This window comes from Carettochelys insculpta, chromosome 1, assembly GCF_033958435.1.
Source record: "Carettochelys insculpta isolate YL-2023 chromosome 1, ASM3395843v1, whole genome shotgun sequence".
NCBI lineage: Eukaryota > Metazoa > Chordata > Testudines > Carettochelyidae > Carettochelys > Carettochelys insculpta.
Window position 1 is genome coordinate 345,625,283 of NC_134137.1, and position 19,099 is coordinate 345,644,381.

The 19,099-nt window shown below is 43.9% G+C and overlaps 1 long non-coding RNA gene across 26 annotated transcripts in view; it reads left to right on the plus strand.

The window, feature by feature from the left end:
• LOC142024106 (uncharacterized) overlaps positions 1–19,099 on the plus strand; it is a 130,250-nt gene that overhangs the window by 39,446 nt on the left and 71,705 nt on the right. For 19 of the 26 annotated variants that reach the window (XR_012648402.1, XR_012648413.1, XR_012648424.1 and 16 more), the window contains 2 exons: positions 2,843–3,743; positions 5,157–6,816. This is a non-coding gene — a long non-coding RNA (uncharacterized LOC142024106). Of the gene's footprint in view, positions 1–2,842; positions 3,744–5,156; positions 6,817–13,458; positions 13,642–19,099 lie in introns of all 26 variants that reach the window. The other 7 variants (XR_012648400.1, XR_012648407.1, XR_012648401.1 and 4 more) reach the window with 6 other exon arrangements.

Here is a 19,099-nt window from a genome sequence, read left to right on the forward strand (position 1 = left end):
GAAGGGGCACATGTAGACCCAGCTATAGAGATGTTTGAAAATGAACACGTTAGGAAAAAATCATCAGAAATTCATTAGAAGCAAGCTGTAAGGGAGAGTGGTTTGTTGTCACTGATGGAACATATAAAATGTTTATGTCATGTAAACTCCTTTTATTATTAATAAAAGATAAACAAGGTGAAACTGAAATCTTCATTAGTCTTTATTCAGACTAAATTTCTATGGATTGATGAATAAAATAATCAAGTGAGCAAGTTAAATTAATCTATAGACTAGGTAAATATTCTTATTCTTATTCATAGCACCAAATGTATAATTTGACACTTTTAACATGTCGACAGGGATTGCTTTGTACTGGCTAGGCTACTGGAGTAGAGCTCAAGAGGCCCATATTCTAATATTGACTCTGCCACTCACCCCTTGTAAGATTTTGGACAGGTCACTTCACCTCTCTTTGCTTTTTCTTCTGTTTGGCTGTTGTATTTAAACTGCGACATACTTGGGAGAGGGGACTCTCTCTCATAATTTGTGTATACAGTCCACAGCACAGTGGGTCCCCAAATCCTACTGGGACTGCAAGGCATTAAAACAATATCAGAGAAAAACATGAAGTACCTGCCTCTCATCACACAAAAGGTAAAAATAAGTGAAATTCATGTACCTTTCTTACAAGAACCTCCGTTCATCATCCTATTAATGTCTAAATGGACATTGAAGTTACTGGCTATGTCTACACTAGTGAGTTTTGCATCTACACACAAAGACTGTGTCTACACCGAGCCCTAATGGTGACAGTTTGATGCAAATAAGCAATCTCAAAATTCAAAATGTTGGCTCATTTGCATATTAATGTGGCTAATGTGTATATTCATGATGCTAATTTGCATTTTTATGCAAGAACTCAAGCAGAGTAGACATGGTTCTGCTTGTAAAAAATCCCATTGTCAGCAGCCCCTTATGCCTGGCTATTTTCCTGATGTGCCAGGTTTTGGTGACCAATTTTCGACAAAGCACATTTTGCATGTAGATGCCCCAGTTTTTCCCAACAAAAGCCCAGTTTTACTGGGAAAAGCCTCTCGTGGTTCGTGTCTACACTAGTCCCAAACTTCGAAATGGCCATTTGCATGGCCATTTCAAAGTTTGGGGCTAGTGTAGATGTAGTCATGTAGATATAGCCCAGGAGTTTTGTTGACAGTCTGTTGACAAAACTTGGAACTTTTGCCTCACCATGATGAGGAATAATGCCTTTGTTGACTGTTTCTGTTCCCAAAAACCTGTGTAGACGTGCTGTGGAGCCTTCTGCCAACAGACAGGACTTTCAGTTCAGCCTTGTTTGATGAGCTTCTGGCTGACCATTCTGTGAAGAGAATGGCCTGGAAAGCTGGCTGCTCTCTGTCAACAGAGCAGATTGCTCTTTTGATCCACCTGTGGCTATGGATAGGATTTGTCAACAGAAGTTTTGCCACAAGATCTCTTTTAACAATAACTTCTGTTGACAGATCGCTGTAGTGTAGACATAGCCACAATATTTAGTTATTTAAGTTAATCATTATATTTTAAAGAAATATTATACGTGAGATTTTTTCATATTTTCCATTTCACTAGTACCCAAATTTGTTTGTCATCCAAGTCAACCAATTCTATGAAGTTAAGTTCTTTTGATGATTATTTTCCTGTAAAAAGTGTATGAAATATCTAGAGTGTCCTAAGCTTCCAAATATCATACTATATAAACGTTTAGCAAATATTAATGATTTTATCATGGCTTTATCCAAATAAGTTAGAGAAATATTACCCCCAATTTACAGGTGGACAACTATGTCTCGAGCTCATGCTTTAATAAACAAATATACCTATCATCCACTCCATTCGCAAATGTGCTTTGTTTCTTTCATATATGAGCCACCTTGAATTAAATTAAAGAAGGAAGAGCAGAAAAATATCAGCTACATCCACAATATCTCACATTAGTTTTTACAAAAGTATTAGTGCATTCAAAGACGTCCTATATAGATGTCTAAATTTAGATGCATTTTAGCTAATGTCACTTTTACATATGTCAGAAAACACTGCAAATTTAAAAATCCAAACATGACACAAATCATAGAAGACTATTCATGGGGAAGAGTCCACAGAACAACAGCTGTGAAAATCTCTGCGACCACATTAGTTGAGGGCAAAATTTTCAAGGGAGAGGAGCAAATACTGAAGAAACACTACTATACAGCTCCTGCACAAAGCTGGCCGGAGCCAAAGGCATCGTTGAGTTTATGGATAAACTTTGAGTTGCAGAAAGCATCAAACTGGAGTTAGCTTAAAGAAATATTTTGTCTTTCATCATGATAAACAGGCAACCATGTTGAGGTGAACAGTCATACTGATAAGAAGCTAAGAGGCAGTCCTAATGGTAGTTAATCATTGATTATGACTTGTATTTGGAAGGAATTTGGGGAAATTTATGAAGCCATCTGCTTACTCCATAAAAGAACAATAAATAACAGAAAAAAAGAAACAAAAAGTACTCATTGCACTCTCTTTAGGTGTGCATAAGATAAAGGATTTATTAGACCATTTTTAGATATTTATACATTTAAAAATATTTTTCTTTAAATATGACAAGCTTCCTAGATCTGAACAAGCTCTATAAGGATGCTAAGTTGCAGAAGATGAGATATGTGATGGGACAGTTGTCAATCTATGTATGATTAGAACCTTGACTGGTCTTGTTTTGCTGTACTTGCCTGATACTTTTCTATCTTTTCGTTTCTTCACTTTTCTCAGAGTTTCTGCTATGATCCATTCTTTCTGATGCATTGTCCCCCTTCCCAATGTTTTATTGCAGGTTTCTTTCCAGGCTGTTTTGGTGTATTCCCAAAATGTATTGCTTCAGGTCCATCCTTTCCATCAAATGATAAGATTTTGTCACACATGAAGGCTGTATCTACACGGGAGCCCACCATCAAAAGAGCAAAATCGAAATTCAGAAATTGCTATACCATCTTTCAAAAGAACACGACCACACGGCAAAGGCGGATCGCAGTTCCGACCCACTCTTTCAAAGACCCCATCCCATTATTTTGAAAGAGAGCGTCCACACATGTATGAGCTCTCTTTTGAAAGAAGGGAGGCAGAGATGCCACAGACAGAGTCGTATGGCCGCCAAGCCCTTCCGGGGCCTGCAGCCAGCTGCAGCCTTAAAGGGCCCCCCTTCAGTTCCCCCCGCTTCACTAGCCAAGGCCAGCCAAGCTGCCAGGAGCAATGCAGGACCCCAGTGCAGCAGCACCATGGCCGACGACACCCTGCTCCTTGCACTGGATGCAGACACCGTGGGCACTGTTGTCTGTGTTGTCTGCACGGTTGCCACAGCTGCCCCCCTCCTCCTTGGGAGACAGAACAGCCCCCCTGAGGAGACGGAGCCCACACAGCCTGCACCCCACCCCCTGGTACCCCGGCGTCTGTGGAGCAACCCCAGCAGCATGGACTGGTCGGAGCGACTGGTTCTGGGGCAATGGAACAATGCCACTTAGCACCGGTACTTTTGCATGAGCCGGGACACCTTCCAGGAGCTGTGTCACTGGATGGCACCTGCATTGAGGCATCAGGACACTACCATGAAGCTTGCACTCTCCCTCGAGAAATGAGTAGCCATTGTGGTATGGAAACTGGCCACTCCGGACTCCTATTGCTCAGTGGGCAACCTGTTCAGGGTGGGCAAGGCCACTGTCGGAGCAGTGCTCATGGAGGTAAGTCAAGTCTGGGGCACACTCCCATCACAGGAAGGGAGAAGGGGGCCCATGGGCATAGGGACCCCTCGAGAGTCACCGGCTGTGGGGGGGGCAAAAGGGGGGGTCGCTGACAGGGGCAGGGGGAGTGTGTCTCTGGCTGGGAACACCCTGCCACACCCTCATGAGAGTGCACGGCCTCCCTCCTTGCAGGTTGTCTGTGCCCTGAATGCCATGCTCCTGCACCGGGTCATCTGCACTGGGGACTTGGATGCCATCGTCGAGGGTTTCTCCTCGTTGGGGTTCCTAAACTGTTTTGTTGCCCTGGATGGGATGCACATCCCCATCTATGCCACACCACACAGTGCCAACCACTATATCAACCAGAAGGGCTACCACTCCTTGGTCCTCCAGGCCCTGGTGGACCATAAAGGCCGGTTCATGGACATCTACATGGGCTGGTCGGGGTCTTCCGCAATTCCAGCCTGTGGTGGCATATGGAGGCTGGCATCTCCATCCCCCAGCAGGAAATACTGGTTGGGGACACCACCATGATGCTATGCATAGTTGCGGATGTGGTATACCCCCTACTGCCATGGCTGATGCGGCCCTATACTGGCCACCTTGACCCCAGCAGGGAGGCCTTCAATACCCCCCTCAACCAGGCATGGCACGTGGTCAAGTGGGCCTTCGGGCACCTCAAGGGGTGGTGCCTCGAGGTGGGGATGCATAATGTCCCACAAGTGGTGGGTGCCTGATGCATCCTCTCTGACATTGTGGAGGCCAAGGGGGATGCCTACATCCAGGGGTGGGCAGATGAGGGTCTGGATGCTGGGTTGCACTGGCAGTTGCAGAGGGCATGTTCAGGGCTATGGCCAGCTGGGGTGTCTGGCCCTGGGCCTCCAGGCCTGAGCCCAGTCCACTGGAAGAGGTGCCACCCCCACCCTGCCCACCGGGGTGCTGTCCCTGCTGTGCACTTACTGTGGGGGACCTCGATGATCTCCGGGGATGCCCAGCTCCCCGTGGCCCGGCTGGACGACTGCGAGGGGAGGTCAATGACGGGGTTGCCCTCCTCGCTGGACCAGTCCCAGCTGGTTTTCAGGGATGGATACCTGGGAGCCCTGTGGGGGGTACTGGGGCTCGGGAGACTGCAAGGCACTGGCCACGTGCCTGATGCTGTTGTCGGGGGTGGCTGAGAGGACATGCTGCCTAGGGATCAAGCTTTCACACCTTCCCTGCTCTCAGATTCCTGCCACAGGGTTTCTGGGTCCATGAAGCTTTAAGAGCGGCCAGATGCATGGGTCATAGAGATCTGCTTGGCCGGGCAGGGCGTCTCCGTGCTCGGGCTGGGCTCCATCGTGGAGGACTCCTCTCTTGAAAGAGTGGGCCATGGGGTGTCTACACATGCCTTATTTTGATGTTGTTTTTTGACAGGTGGCACTCTTCCCATGCAGGATTGGGGTCCAGCTTTCGATGTTTGGGCTGCGTTCCTTCAATTTCAAATCGAAGAGTGCATGGCACGTGTAGATGCTCCCTTCGTTCTTTTGAAAGAGGGCCGGTCTTTTCGAAATACTGTGGACATGTAGACACACCCGAAGACTTTGGAACAGAGTGGTTTACCACAATCAAAATCACACACCCAGTATTTTGAATTTATTTTGAATTAGTGTGTATGTCATTTAGACAATGCCAAAGTTATTTCAAAATAACTGCTCTTGTTTCCAGATAACACAGCCATGTAGACATCGCCTAGAAGGCCCAGTCATGGACCAAGACACCATTGCGCTAGGTGCTGTGCAAACAGAAAACAAAAAGAAAAACCATAATCAGTAAAAATTAAAGAAAAATAGTATAATTAGTGCCATTCAACATGGTTTTATGAAAAATAGGTTTTCTCTGACAAAGCTGTTATCATTTTATGAGATCATAAGTTTGGCTGATAAAGGTAATTGTTTTGACATTTGATTATACTTTGATTTCTGAAAGGCATTTAACTTATTCATGCATGACATTTGGATAAAAATAAAAAATAGCAAAATAAATCAATGTGGCTCATACAAAATAGATCTTAAACTGCTTATCTGATTGATCTCACAAATTTATTGTAAATTGGAAAATATCCCACAGCAGCTTTTTAACTGGGGACCTGCACAGATCTGTTCCTCCCCAAAAAGGTACAATATCTTTAACAATGACCCCAGAAAAAATCCAAAATAATTCTTTATACAATTTTAAGAGGACACAAAAATGATTGAAGCATTTATTAGTGTGAGGGACAGGTCAGGTATATGGAATGATCTTGTTTGCTCAGCAAGATAAGATCATTAGAACAGCATTACTTTTAATATGGCCAAATACAAGGTCATACATTCTTGAACAAAAATTTAGGTCACACTTATATGATAAGGGTCTGTATCCTACTATGTAGTGATTCTAGAAAGTGTTAGGATTCAGGGCAGATATAGAAGAGGAATTGCTGGTGCGATCCTGTAACTAAGGAAGCTAATGCAGTACTTTTTTAAATGAGGAGCCAAAATATTGATCAGGAGCAGGAAACGCAGTGGGAAGAAGGGAGATTTTTCTGGAAGAGAAAAAAGGTATGCTAATTGATTTGATCAGATTTGACTTTTTATTCCCACATCCCATTCACCATAACAAAACAATGGCCGAGTTTGTTTCCTTTTAAAAGTTGACAGTATGGAAAAGTCTTTGACAGCACCATCTTTTATTACTGCTTGCGGCAAATCAGGTTTCATCTCCCATGGACCCAAGCAAACAAAGAAACAAATGTGGGAATGAAATGTCTCATAATACTCATAATGCCCATAGAATTAATATTTAATTTAAAACATTATTTAGTGATCTCCCGCACATCAGTACTTAAGATGTTAAATCCAGTACTTTGTTAAATCCAAAAGGCCATTAAATCTGAATCTGCAGGACTGGAGACTCCTTGCAAAGCGTACTAGGGAGCACTCTGTCTGAGACCTGGGAAGAACGCAGAGGACTTGGGAGAGTGAGCTACGTGGCAGTGGCCCCAGCGGCTACTCCAGGCCCAGCAGTTGTGGCAGCTCCTCCAACACCAGCAGTTCTGGTGAGTCAATGACATTTATTTGGGGCTGAGGGGAGGCTGGCAGACAGCATCCATTTTTTCAGAAGTTGGTTAAATTGAGGTCCATTAAATTGAGAGTTTACTGTAATATCCTTGATTTTACCATAATTTAAAAACTCATACTCATAACATAAGCATTCACTTAAGTTTGTCTAAGTGAACTTTATTTTTTTCAATCAAAACCATTCACTCATCTGTACACAACTTATGACAGCTATTTTAATCTTTATTATTCTTTCAAAGAACACATTTCTATTAAAAAACAATATTTATTGCTTAATTTAGTTTTTCCAGGAGACCGTATTGCATTTTTCAAGAATCTCTAGACTTTGTGTTACATTTCATTTCTGAATGTATTGGTATGACATACTTCATTAAAAAATGTGTACCCTTTGCTGAAAATATAGAGTTAATGTACGTATCCAGCTTTTCAATCTCTGCATATCATTATGATGTGCAAGTCTCCATTACTCTGCGTGGTGTTAGTGTAATATTTTCAACAGAACCCATGTAATGTTTATTTAGTCCAAAGAAACTGCACAAGTAATTGTACACTTCCAAGAAACTCCTTTATTTAATCAAGAAACCCTTGTGTTTTTATGTCCCATTTAATTTGTTTCCTGCTCATTTAACTAATTCAAAACCATATTTCTGAACTGACAAATCCTCGATGTTTCAGTGCTTTTTACATTTTTAAGTAAATCACATGTTGTGCCCCTGGAGTTAATTCTCACCGGTAAAATTCACAACTTTAATGATGGAGGCTGAAGTTCAGTGCTTCAATTCTGTAAGGCACAGCACAGAAACCTCAGCTGAATGTTAGGCTGCATCTAGATTGCAGGGATTTGTTGGCAGAAGTTTGTGTCGGAAGGTATCTTAGAACAAAACTTCTGTAGACAGAGTGTGTCCAGATAGCAAGACTCATCAAAAAGCGATCTGCTCTGTCAACGGAGAGCGGCCAGTCTCTCGACACAATTGCCACATGTAAGAATGTCAGCCAGAGTTGCAGGTCATCCCGTCTTTCTGGGAGCTGGTGCCAGAGCCCTGTGGAGATGGGCAATTAAAGGTACTCCTCTGGACAGCAGGTCCCCGACCCTGCTGCAGGCTCACCTCCCCCTGTGAGGGACAGAAGAGCTCTCCAAGAGCCTGCTGTGTGTTGCCCTACTTCTCAGGATGACACAGCTGGTCCCTGGGTGCCAAGCTGGTGGAACTACCAATGGGCTTGTGATGGCTCCACACTGACATGATGCAGCTGCTGCTTAACGCTGTGACCGCCTTCTTCCTCTTCATCACTGAGGGTGAGCCCAAGAGGATTTTTGGGGATGTCACCCTGGCTGCAGGCCTTTCATACCTGTTCCTGCCCCACTGAGTGTACAGGTGGCTTTGGAGACACTGCACCAGCTTGGACTGGCTAGTCATGAAGCAGTGGCTCCAAAACTTTCACAAGGGGAAGGCCACCTTCCTGGAGTTCTGTGCCTGTATCACTCCTGCCCTCCAGAGGGAGGACACCTGGCTGCGGCCCACCATCCCCATGAATAAGTGGGTCACAGTCATCCTCTGGAATTTCATCATCCCCAATAGCTACCCCTCAATGGACTGCCAATTTGGCACAGGGAAGTCCACCATCAGGGCACTCCTTCTAGAGGAAATGCACTCTTGGGCTACAGTCCCTGCAAGCAGGGAGAGGGGTGTCCCACCAAAGCGAGAGCCTCAGGAAGTGGGGTCAGAGGTGTGAGGGATGGGGTTGGGGGAAGCCTCCCCGGAGGACCATGTGTTCCCACCCTTGCATAGCCCTGCTGTTTGGGGTAGGGCGTGTCTCATGGGGGAGCTTCTGGAGAACTCAGGGGACGGGAGGGGGGCTGGGTTGCCCCGGGGCCCATGTACTCCCTCCCTCAGTCCCTGTCATGTGTGTTCAGTCACATCACTATGCAGGTCATGATGGCCATCAACATGATCCTGTTTGCAGGGTCATCTGTCTGGGAGATCTTGAAGTAATCACATCTGGATCCACTGCCCTGGGGTTCCTGAACTGCACTGGGGCCGTTGATGGGACTCATATCCTGATGCATGCCTTGGAGCACAGCATGGCCAAGTACATCATCCACAAGGGCTAAATCTGCATGGTATTGCAGGCCTTGGTCGACCACCATGTACAGTTCATGGATATGTATATTGAAGTAGGGAGTGTGTAGATGATCCACGTCCCACTACTTTGAAATAGCGGGGTCCTCCATGGCGGCCATCAGCTGAGGGGTTGAGAGATGCTCTGTCCAGCCCCTGTGGGGCTCTATGGTCACCACGTGCAGCAGCCCTTAGCCCAGGGCTTCTGGCTGCTGCTGCTGCTGCTACTGCTGCACCTGGGGGTCCATGCTGCGTTCACAGGGTCTGCAACCAGTTGTTGGCTCTGGGGATCTCGTGCTGTGCAGGCTGAGTGTGTCTGGGAGGGGCCCTTTCAGGGAACGGCTTGGGGCTTTGCTGGCCCCTTATTTTGACAGGGAGCACTTGTGTGTGTGGACGCACCACATTTACTTCCAGGGCAGCTTCTTTTGACGTTTTCTGTTGCTACTTCGACGTTGAATGTCGACTGCACCGACCCTGGAGGACGTGTAGATGATACATGTTGAAGTATCCTATTTTGATGTTCTTACATCGAAATAGGCTACTTCAACGTAGTGTGCTAGTGTAGACGTAGCCACTAAGACGTGAATGCTGCTCACGAGGGGCATGCCTACAAGCAGCCAGCCACAGCCACCAGCTAGCAGGTCCATCAGGATGGGCCTCAGATCTGGGAGGCCTGGAGGGTGAGCTTCTTGCAAGGGCCCCAGTAACTGCCCCCCCCCGAGATCCCCTCCTGCGAGGGCCTTGGGCCCATAGCCCTACACCATCCCCACCATGACCCTTCCCTTCACGCCCTCACCCCTTCACAACACCTGCACAATGAATAGGGGTGCAGGTGTGATGAACAAATAGCTGTATTTTAATGAACAAAAAATAACTTTTGCAAAAGAAAGAAAGAGTGCTGTACAGAACTATTTACAAGAAAGCAATGTGCAAATAACTATTTAAAGTGAGGGGTGGGCTTGGGATGGGGTTGGGGGGCCTGAGAACTTGGACAGGTTGGGCTTGGGACAGGGGGTGAGGGACCACAGAACATGATGCCCTGGATGACCCACAGGACAGTGTTGTGGTTCCTCATCAGGCCTACGTGAAGGTGTCACCAGCTCCTGTGGCTATGGGCTCAGCCTGGTGGCAAGGTAGTGAGGGCCTGCCCTCAAATGGTGTGGGTCCAGCTTTAAGGAAGACAAGGAAGAAGGACAGTGTGTCATTCATACAATGCAGCCCCTTAAGGCTTCCCACCCCCCCGCCCCCCATCAGCAGTGACCAACATCCCCTGAGCCAAGGGATGGTGATGTCCTTGGAGCAAAGCCATGCTGAACTGGGGTTCCACAGTGCCTCCAGGACAATGCTGACTACAGCTAGCAGCCAGGGAGTGTGTGTAGCCACAGAGGAGTCCCCTCATGAATGGTGGGAAATCTGGGAGCAGCCTAGCCTTTCTGGGGCTTACGCACACACCTGTAGCTCATACCACTGCCTGTAGAAGCAGGTGCTGCCCCTCACCTGCAGGCATGCCCAGGTGCCGCACTCCTCGGTGTGTCTGGGGTCAGTCCAGTGCCTTTGTGTATAGTCTGCTTCCAGCCAGGGCCTGGGGCTCAACCGGCTTCCCATAACTCTGACAGCAGCATGTCACCTGCACTCAGGGGCTGCCTGGTGGGGTCTGGTGGCACACACTATCACTGCACCTGGTTCCACATGCTGGGACTGCACCATGAGGTCCTGCCTAAGCCAGCCAAGTGACGCTTGCAGCACACCCCATGTGCACCCACCTCCCATTCTCTGGGGTGTGCGACAGGTGGGGTACTGACTGGAGGGTCCCTTACCCAGCTCTGATGAAGTCTGGGAGGTGGCCTGGTTGGCAGGCACTGGGTCCAGGATGAGGATGAGGCTGCTGGCCTCTGAGTCTGGCTCTGACAGGGGTTGGGGCTCGAATAACTCCTCCCCCTTTTGAAGGAGTGCCTGCTGTGGTAGAGGGGCTTCAAGCCCCGTGTTGCGGCTCAGGCATGGTGATGACGTGTGGCCCCCATCCCAGGATGGTGTTGAGCTCCCTGTAGTAAAGGCAGGAGGGTGATCCTGCTCCCAAGCGGCAAGCAGCATCCCAGGCCCACATGTAGCACTGGTGGAGCGCTTTTACCTTCATTCTGACCTGCTCCATGGTGCACTGGGGGTGGCCCCATTTTGCCAGAGCGGTGGCAATTCTGATAGAAATCTCAGTATTCTGCTGCCTGGCTTTGAGGTCCTGGAACATTTTCTCCTCCACCCACAAGGGCCTTAATCTCGACCCCACTCCAGGAGGATGCCAGCCTCTTGGAGCCCCGGGGTGGACATGGGCTGCTGAGTCCCCTGGCTGCTCTGTTGAGGGCCTAGAGGGGTGTCTAAGACTGCCCGCTCTTCAGCCAAGTGGCTGCTGGGCAGTAAGGTGCAGCCGTGAGGGAGTGGAGGAGTTCAGTATGTTGTTCACTTGCTCCCACACTCTCAAATTCCTGCCACGATATTCCCTGGGCTCCCTGGAGCTTTAAGAAGGGACAGAGGCAGGAACTGTACAGCACTGATTGCTGTGGACGGGGTATCCCCTGGTACACCTGGGCGGCATCTTGGATGATTTCTCTGTTGACAGAAGGCCCCCCCGGAATGTCCAGACCAGCACATTGTCAACATATCTCTCTCAACAGGGGCATATCTTCCTCATGGCGAGTGGAGTACAGCTCTTGACAAAAGCGCTGCATTCTGTTGACTTACTAACAACAAAATGCATTTTGCAATCTGGACACTCGGTGGTTTTTGTGGACAAAATGGCCGTTTTGTTGACAAAACCCTGCAATCTAGAAATAGCCTTAGTGGGATCTAAAGTACCCCCCCCCCAATATGAACAGAACTTGCAAAGAAAACCACAGGAGACGGCCCTGAGGGACTCTTTATGCCTATTCGACTCTCTCATGCAATAAAAGACACCAATGCGGGAGTTAGGATTACCCTCTTAATATTGAAGGAGGTTATTTTTTCTTTTCTTTTTTTATGCTTTATTTTCTTTAGTTTGTTTCATGACAGCATTGTACAAAAAGTAAGATAAAGGACGAAATTGACTAATAAATATATTATCTGAGATCTCTTCTTTAAAAAATATCTGCCCAAAAAAGAAGAAATTTTGCAGTTTCTTAGAACACTAATTTTTCATCTGTCTATGACTCTAAATTCAATAAGCCCCTCAATTCTTCCAGTCTTACTCAGAATACATATTAAATATTCATGACATCAATAAGTGCGCAGCATCTTCGAAGGTAAAAACATTTACTTAGGTTCCTAAATTCAGATTCTGGACACTGATTTCAGGCACACATGTTACAATAGTTTTTCTCAGATTTTTTTTTCATTTAATTATCTGCATCTAATTTTGGTCAAATCTAAGCTATGGTGCTATGATAAATATCCATTTGGAATGTTTTAGGGTCTCAAGATCTGTAATGCTAATACTAGAAGTACTCTTAGGTCAATGTTTATGCTGATTTCATGTTACAAAAGATAAGTTTGTATCTGTTCTACAGAAAAGTTATTACTTCTACACATTGGTGATCATGGATCAGATTTTCAAAGTTAGGTATATGCAACATGTACATGTTTAGCATCTTTGCATGTATGTTATGCACATAATCCATCCCTACAAACAGATACAGATCAGATCTTTGCAGCATGTACGCATGCATAAATGGCCACATGAATAAATAAATATCTTGTTATTGCACATCTCTGTTATTTTACAGAAATTAGGCATACACAACCACATAAATAAGGACATGACTTTGAAAATCTAACTCTCTATATTTTCCAAGTAATAATTAGTCTTTTCCCTTCCCACTCATGACTTTGAATACTGATCAATTATTTTCTGTGTCTACAGTTATATAACTGAAAAAAAAATCAGTATAATGAGCCAGATATCTATTTTAAACAAAAAGTCTCTTAGCTGTCCAAATATGACTTGGGAACCACCAAATTATCAATAAACAATCAGTTAGCTTATCTGTTTTCCCCAAATCCATTTGTTACTGAGTTAGTTGCCTAAAATAAAAGGAAAAAAATCAGACTTTCCTGTTTGGTGTGCTTTTATGCTGAAACCAGGCTGTAATCACTGGACACAGGTAGAGTTTTCTGGAATATATGCAAATTTATCTACATAGAATGCAAAATTAGATCCAAAACACCACAATTAAAGTATTGCTTCTTAGAAAAAGTTCTTCACAAAGATCTCAGTCATTTTCGTTATGGACATGTTCATCATTTCTCAGAGCAACAGACAGCATGCACAGAATGTGCTATCACCTTCTGAGCAAGAATAAGGCCCAGTCTAACAGTATGCTCTACAGCCCTCAGGAATGGCTTGGGTACACCAAGATATGCATTTTATTTAGTTCTGCCAGTGCTTGTAGTATTTATGTTAGTTAGCCACTTTTTTCTTCCTAATGATCCAGGAAGATGTTCCATTTTATATAATGTACTTTGCCTTTATTTGAGATCTATAGAGGAAGATGACAGAGAAAATGACATTCAGCTTATTCATCTACCAATCTGTATCAACATGAAGTCAAGAAACTGTGTCAATCCCGCCTCAGAGACTCAGATCAAATAATTTTGCCAACATATAGTCTATCCTTTCAAACGTTCCAGTGGTTCCACAGCCAAAGAATAATTTAGAAAGTAGGTTTCATATTTGCTTTCATATATTGAAAAATAATTCTAACTTCTTTTTCCTTTTATTTAATTTGGTAGTGAGTGTGGGCATTTTTTCAAATCATCAAAGGGCTACATTCTCAGCTGGAGTTAATCCATTCAAATCTGAGCTGTACTGATTTATCCTAGTTGAGGGTCTGGCACTTTATTTGAATTAGTGGGAAATGGCACCTGAAACTAGTCTGGGTATTTGATTTACTATCCTGAAACATCTCAGTGCACATTGAATCAAAATTTCTGGAAATGCTTCTGGATTCAGAGCAGGCCAATTGGCCCCTTCAGTGAGATTGTATCAGTGAATTTGGAAAGTATTGATTTAACACAGCAGATCATTTTCTAATTCAGGGATATTCTTCCTAACACCTTTCTCCATTCACTGGTAATGGAATTTGGAAGAGTTTGCCAAAAACCACTGTCAGTGGATGAGGTTACTTCATATATATTTGATCATGAGTCCTCAAGCCACTTCAAATTCAGTGCTACAATGTCAGTTGTAGAGTAAACTAGATGTTGAAAATAATGAACTATCCTCTTTCCTTTCAAATGACTGCTTTGCATATAACCATTTATATCCCATCTAAATGATGGGCAGATAAAGAAAAGTTCACTGCTTCATTTAGTAAGTGCATAATTATAACTACCATAGGGTTAAGACCACAGTAATAATTACCTCAGGCTTGCATAACAAATATAGCAATATAGTTATTTTTCTTGTCTGATACCAGGCCTGTAAAATGTCAGCACTCTGAAACAGCCAGACCTTATGAACAGTGAATTTAGGGAGTTCAAGAAAATGTGAATTACCCGAATCACTGTGTGAGACAACGAAACAATTAATCAGATCCACCAAAAAGCCTCACTCCTGAAATCTATTAGTCTTTCTTTTTTCTTAAGTTAAACAGATGAAAATACAATTTCAAGGCTAATTCAAAACTTGAATAGAATTCACAGGCTAAGCCAGAATCCTTGTAAGGCCCAAGGTTGTATATGCTTACAGTTCAGATTTGACAGAGATACAACTTAGTTATTGTGAAGGCACCGCACAGTTTTTTTCAACCAGATGGAGTGCTGATAATAACTCAGTTTTCAAGATGTTAAGAGACAGCTTACTGGAACATATCCAGTGCTGAATCTGTATCTAACACTCTTGAAGTGCAGAAATAGGATTTGTCAAGGAATTATCAGCATAAAGCAGCAATAAATTTGTATGTTGTCTGCATAACAATGATATTTAAAGCCACTTTAGATATTAATGTCAATCACTGTAACCAAAGACAGAATGACACAAACACAGAGGTAAATTTCAAGGCGATATGTAAAAGGCACTCATACAAATCCTGTTAATAATAATAATAAGCAGGATTGGAATGCTTATCTCCTGTGCTGTATGTATCCCAAAAATTTGCCTTATAACATATAATCCGCGTCTTACACGTGCACGCTACTTCGAAGTAGAGGCGCCAACTTCAAAATAGCGCCCGTCACGGCTACACGTGTTGGGCGCTATTTCGAAGTTAACTTCGACGTTAGGCGGCGAGACGTTGAAGTCGCTAACCCCATGAGGGGATGGGAATAGCACCCTAGTTCGACGTTCAACGTCGAAGTAGGGAACATGTAGACGATCCGCATCCCGCAACATCGAAATAGCGGGGTCCTCCATGGCAGCCATCAGCTGAGGGGTTGAGAGACGTGCTCTCTCCAGCCCGTGCGGGGCTCTATGGTCACTGTGTGCAGCAGCCCTTAGCCCAGGGCTTCTGGCTGCTGCTGCTGCAGCTGGGGATCCATGCTGCATGCACAGGGTCTGCAACTAGTTGTTGGCTCTGTGGATCTTGTGCTGTTTAGTGCAAGTGTGTCTGGGAGGGGCCCTTTAAGGGAGTGGCTTGCTGTTGAGTCCGCCCTGTGACCCTGTCTGCAGCTGTTCCTGGCACCCTTATTTCGATGTGTGCTACTTTGGCGTGTAGATGTTCCCTCGCAGCGCCTATTTCGATGTGGTGCTGCCCAACGTCGACTCTGAATGTCGACGTTGCCAGCCCTGGAGGACGTGTAGATGCTATTCATCGAAATAAGCTATTTCGATGTAGCGTGCACGTGTAGACGTAGCCATACTGATATTTAAACTGTACTATTAAGAAAGTAGAACTGATCTAAAAAAGGCAAACAGTGAGGGAAGACTAAATTTGATGTAAACAATAAAAATTTGAGGAAAAATTGAGGAGCTATAGAATCTGAATGCAGTTTGGAATAAAATAGTGTTGAACAGTACAAGAAAAATAAAGAGGAGACATTATTGGCTTACTGGATAAGCAAAGTAAAAATGTCTCATCACAAATAACATCAACTTTAAAAAGGAGTTGTGCCTACCTTAGGACTTCAGGAAGAGGGTCTTTATTAAACACCAAATTAAACACCACCATAAACACATTTGGAAGGCTCAGGATATAAGAAATTTATTTAGCCAGAAGGATGCTAAATTTCAAGGCCCATTAAATAATGGGGATTTGTAGGTGAATAAAAATTAGTCAAAAAAGAATGAGAGATGGCAAAAGAAACAGCTATGGATTTGGCAGAGAAGCAGGGGATGTGTCTGGAGTGAGATCCCAAGCCTTAGACTGAGCTTTTCTATTCAACTACTTAGAATTCCTCTGTTACAACTCTTTGATCCTCTCCAATCTGCTTTCCAAGCTTTCCATCCACTGGAGGTATGCTGACTGAGATTATTTATCTAAGATGGTTTATTATACATAGTATGGGTCCTAACTAAGAACTTAGGCAAGTAAAGAGGCAAGAAACTTGTGCTGTGTGAATTATGTTAGAGTCACTGAAGAAACTGGTTTGCAAATAACTCTTTGCCCTAGTTCTTGTTTCAGGTAGAATCCTTCATAGGACAGACTTTATAGCCCGGGTCAAGCAGTTTCCCCCCCAGTCTTTCTAGCTTGGGTCAGTTTCCCCCTCCATGGATCATTTTATTTCTGGTGTTTTCACATGTCCCTTTTGGTGGGAAATCAGAGAAGAATCAAACTGAAGGCAATGATTATTTTCCCACCCACTCTGTATAGGATTTCCTTTGTTTTATTTTCTGTCTGTCAGTGGAAAAGTACAACATCCCCTCCAGTGCAAAAGCACAGCAAACTAAGATACAGGTAGTATCACCAGACCAAATCGCCTGACTCCATGATCCATGAGTCAGTTGCATTATGGAACACCCAGAGGAAGGCCAAAACTTTTCACAGTCTCATGTCTATCCTGATGGGGCATGAGCATTTTCTGACTTTTCCATTGTAGCACCTGAAGTGGCAGCAGTGAGAGGGACCCAAGGTGTTCTTACTTCATATACAAAAAAACAAAAACAAAAAAACATCCCTTTCCACTGACATCTGACATGAAATATCTTGAATAAAGCATAACCTGGTTATAGCCTATTCACATCATAAATATACTTTGTAAAAAATATGGAATGCAGTGTTATGAAAGGGGATCCACTTGAACCCTATTGATCACTTGCTTACTTCAGACAAAATAGAGTATTTTTGGTGATAAAAATGGGCTATTAATATAGTAAGACAGAATAGCCCCTATTTTACAAAATAAATGGAGACTGAGTTATTTGTAAAATTGAAAAGTTCGTAAAATTGAACATTGCAAAATTACAGTAGGCAGTATGACACACTGCACCACTTTCTTCTTGTCCTTCAAAACACTGCAAAGTGATGTCTAATCAATTGAACACATTGGAAATTAAAGGATGTCAACTTGTTCTTCACAGACATTACTTTCTTTATGTAATTTTGCTTTTCCATCAAGAAAAATTGTGTATAGAACTGGTTGTTTGTAATATTAGTGTTCATAATATCAAGGTTTTACTTTATGTGGGACTTTTAGAGACGAATTGGAGAGTTCAGTTGATTTAGCACAGCACAGTCTATATTTCTATATGTTCAGTCTCTCTAACAGTGGAAAAATGTTTATCTTGTTCTGGACACAGATTTCATTACTTTTCAATTCCTATGCTATGTCTTAACTATCTAGGAAATTCCAGAGAATTTTTGAAAATAGCTGGGAACTCAATCACAGCAGCTTTTGTGATATTGCTTTGTGCTGTGTGCAGGGCTTATTCACTTTAATTATGATTAGACATACCTTCTGTAGTTTCTACCCCAAACCAGGTAACATTTGAGAGAAAACATACACTTTCCTTTATCAGAGGGGTAGCCGTGTTAGTCTGGATCTGTAGAGCAACGAAGGGTCCTGTGGCACCTTATAGACTAACAGAAAAGTTTAGAGCATGAGCTTTCGTGAGTTAACTCACTTCTTCAGATGCTGGTCCTGGAAATCTGCAAGGCCAGGTATAAATAGGCCAGAGTAAGGCTGGGGATAAGGAGGTTAGCTCAGTCAGGCAGGCTGAGTTGTATTGTCATCAGTAGATCTGGAGGTGTGAACTCCAAGAGAGGGGAAGCTGCTTTTGTATTTAGCCAGCCATTCACAGTCTTTGTTTAATCCTGAGCTGAGGGTATTGAATTTGCAGATGAATTGTAGCTCAGCTGAGCTCAGCTACAATTCATCTGCAAATTCAATACCCTCAGCTCAGGATTAAACAAAGACTGTGAATGGCTGGCTAAATACAAAAGCAGCTTCCCCTCTCTTGGAGTTCACACCTCCAGATCTACTGATGACAATACAACTCAGCCTGCCTGACTGAGCTAACCTCCTTATCCCCAGCCTTACTCTGGCCTTGCAGATTTCCAGGACCAGCATCTGAAGAAGTGAGTTAACTCACGAAAGCTCATGCTCTAAACTTTTCTGTTAGTCTATAAGGTGCCACAGGACCCTTCGTTGCTCTACACTCTCCTTTGTAACTTTTGTAAGTAATTTAGCAATGAAATTTCCATTTCAGCTGATGAATATTCCATCTCTAATCTTTTAGAACAGTGACAATTGGGTACTGCAATGGGTACATAATTCAAAATAAAGTTTAATATAGGTTCTCAGAAATGGTACTAATGACACCTGATTAAAAGGTCTTTTCATCAGACTCCCAAATTGTCCTGTAATAAATAATTGATGTAATGCAGTCACACTTCTATCAATCACTTCTTGTCTCTGACAGAAATGGTAACATTCTGCCCTGAGATTTATCAGCAGGGTAAGGCCCAATGAAGTGAAGATTTGCTTTATTAAAGTCAATCAAGCAGATGGTTTGGAATGGCAGGTAGCTTCTTTGTCTTTTTCAGCCACAACTGATAAAGCAGAAAAACTTACTTGTGTTCTGCAGAAAAACTGTCACCTTTGAACCTGCAAGCAAGAAACCACATATATTGTCTACTGGTGTTACAGATTAATTGGTGTGGTATCTAGTCATACACAGATAGTTGCATGAATTGGCATATGTCAGTTTCTTCTTAGGAGGAGTCGCTGTAGTCTTGGGTGC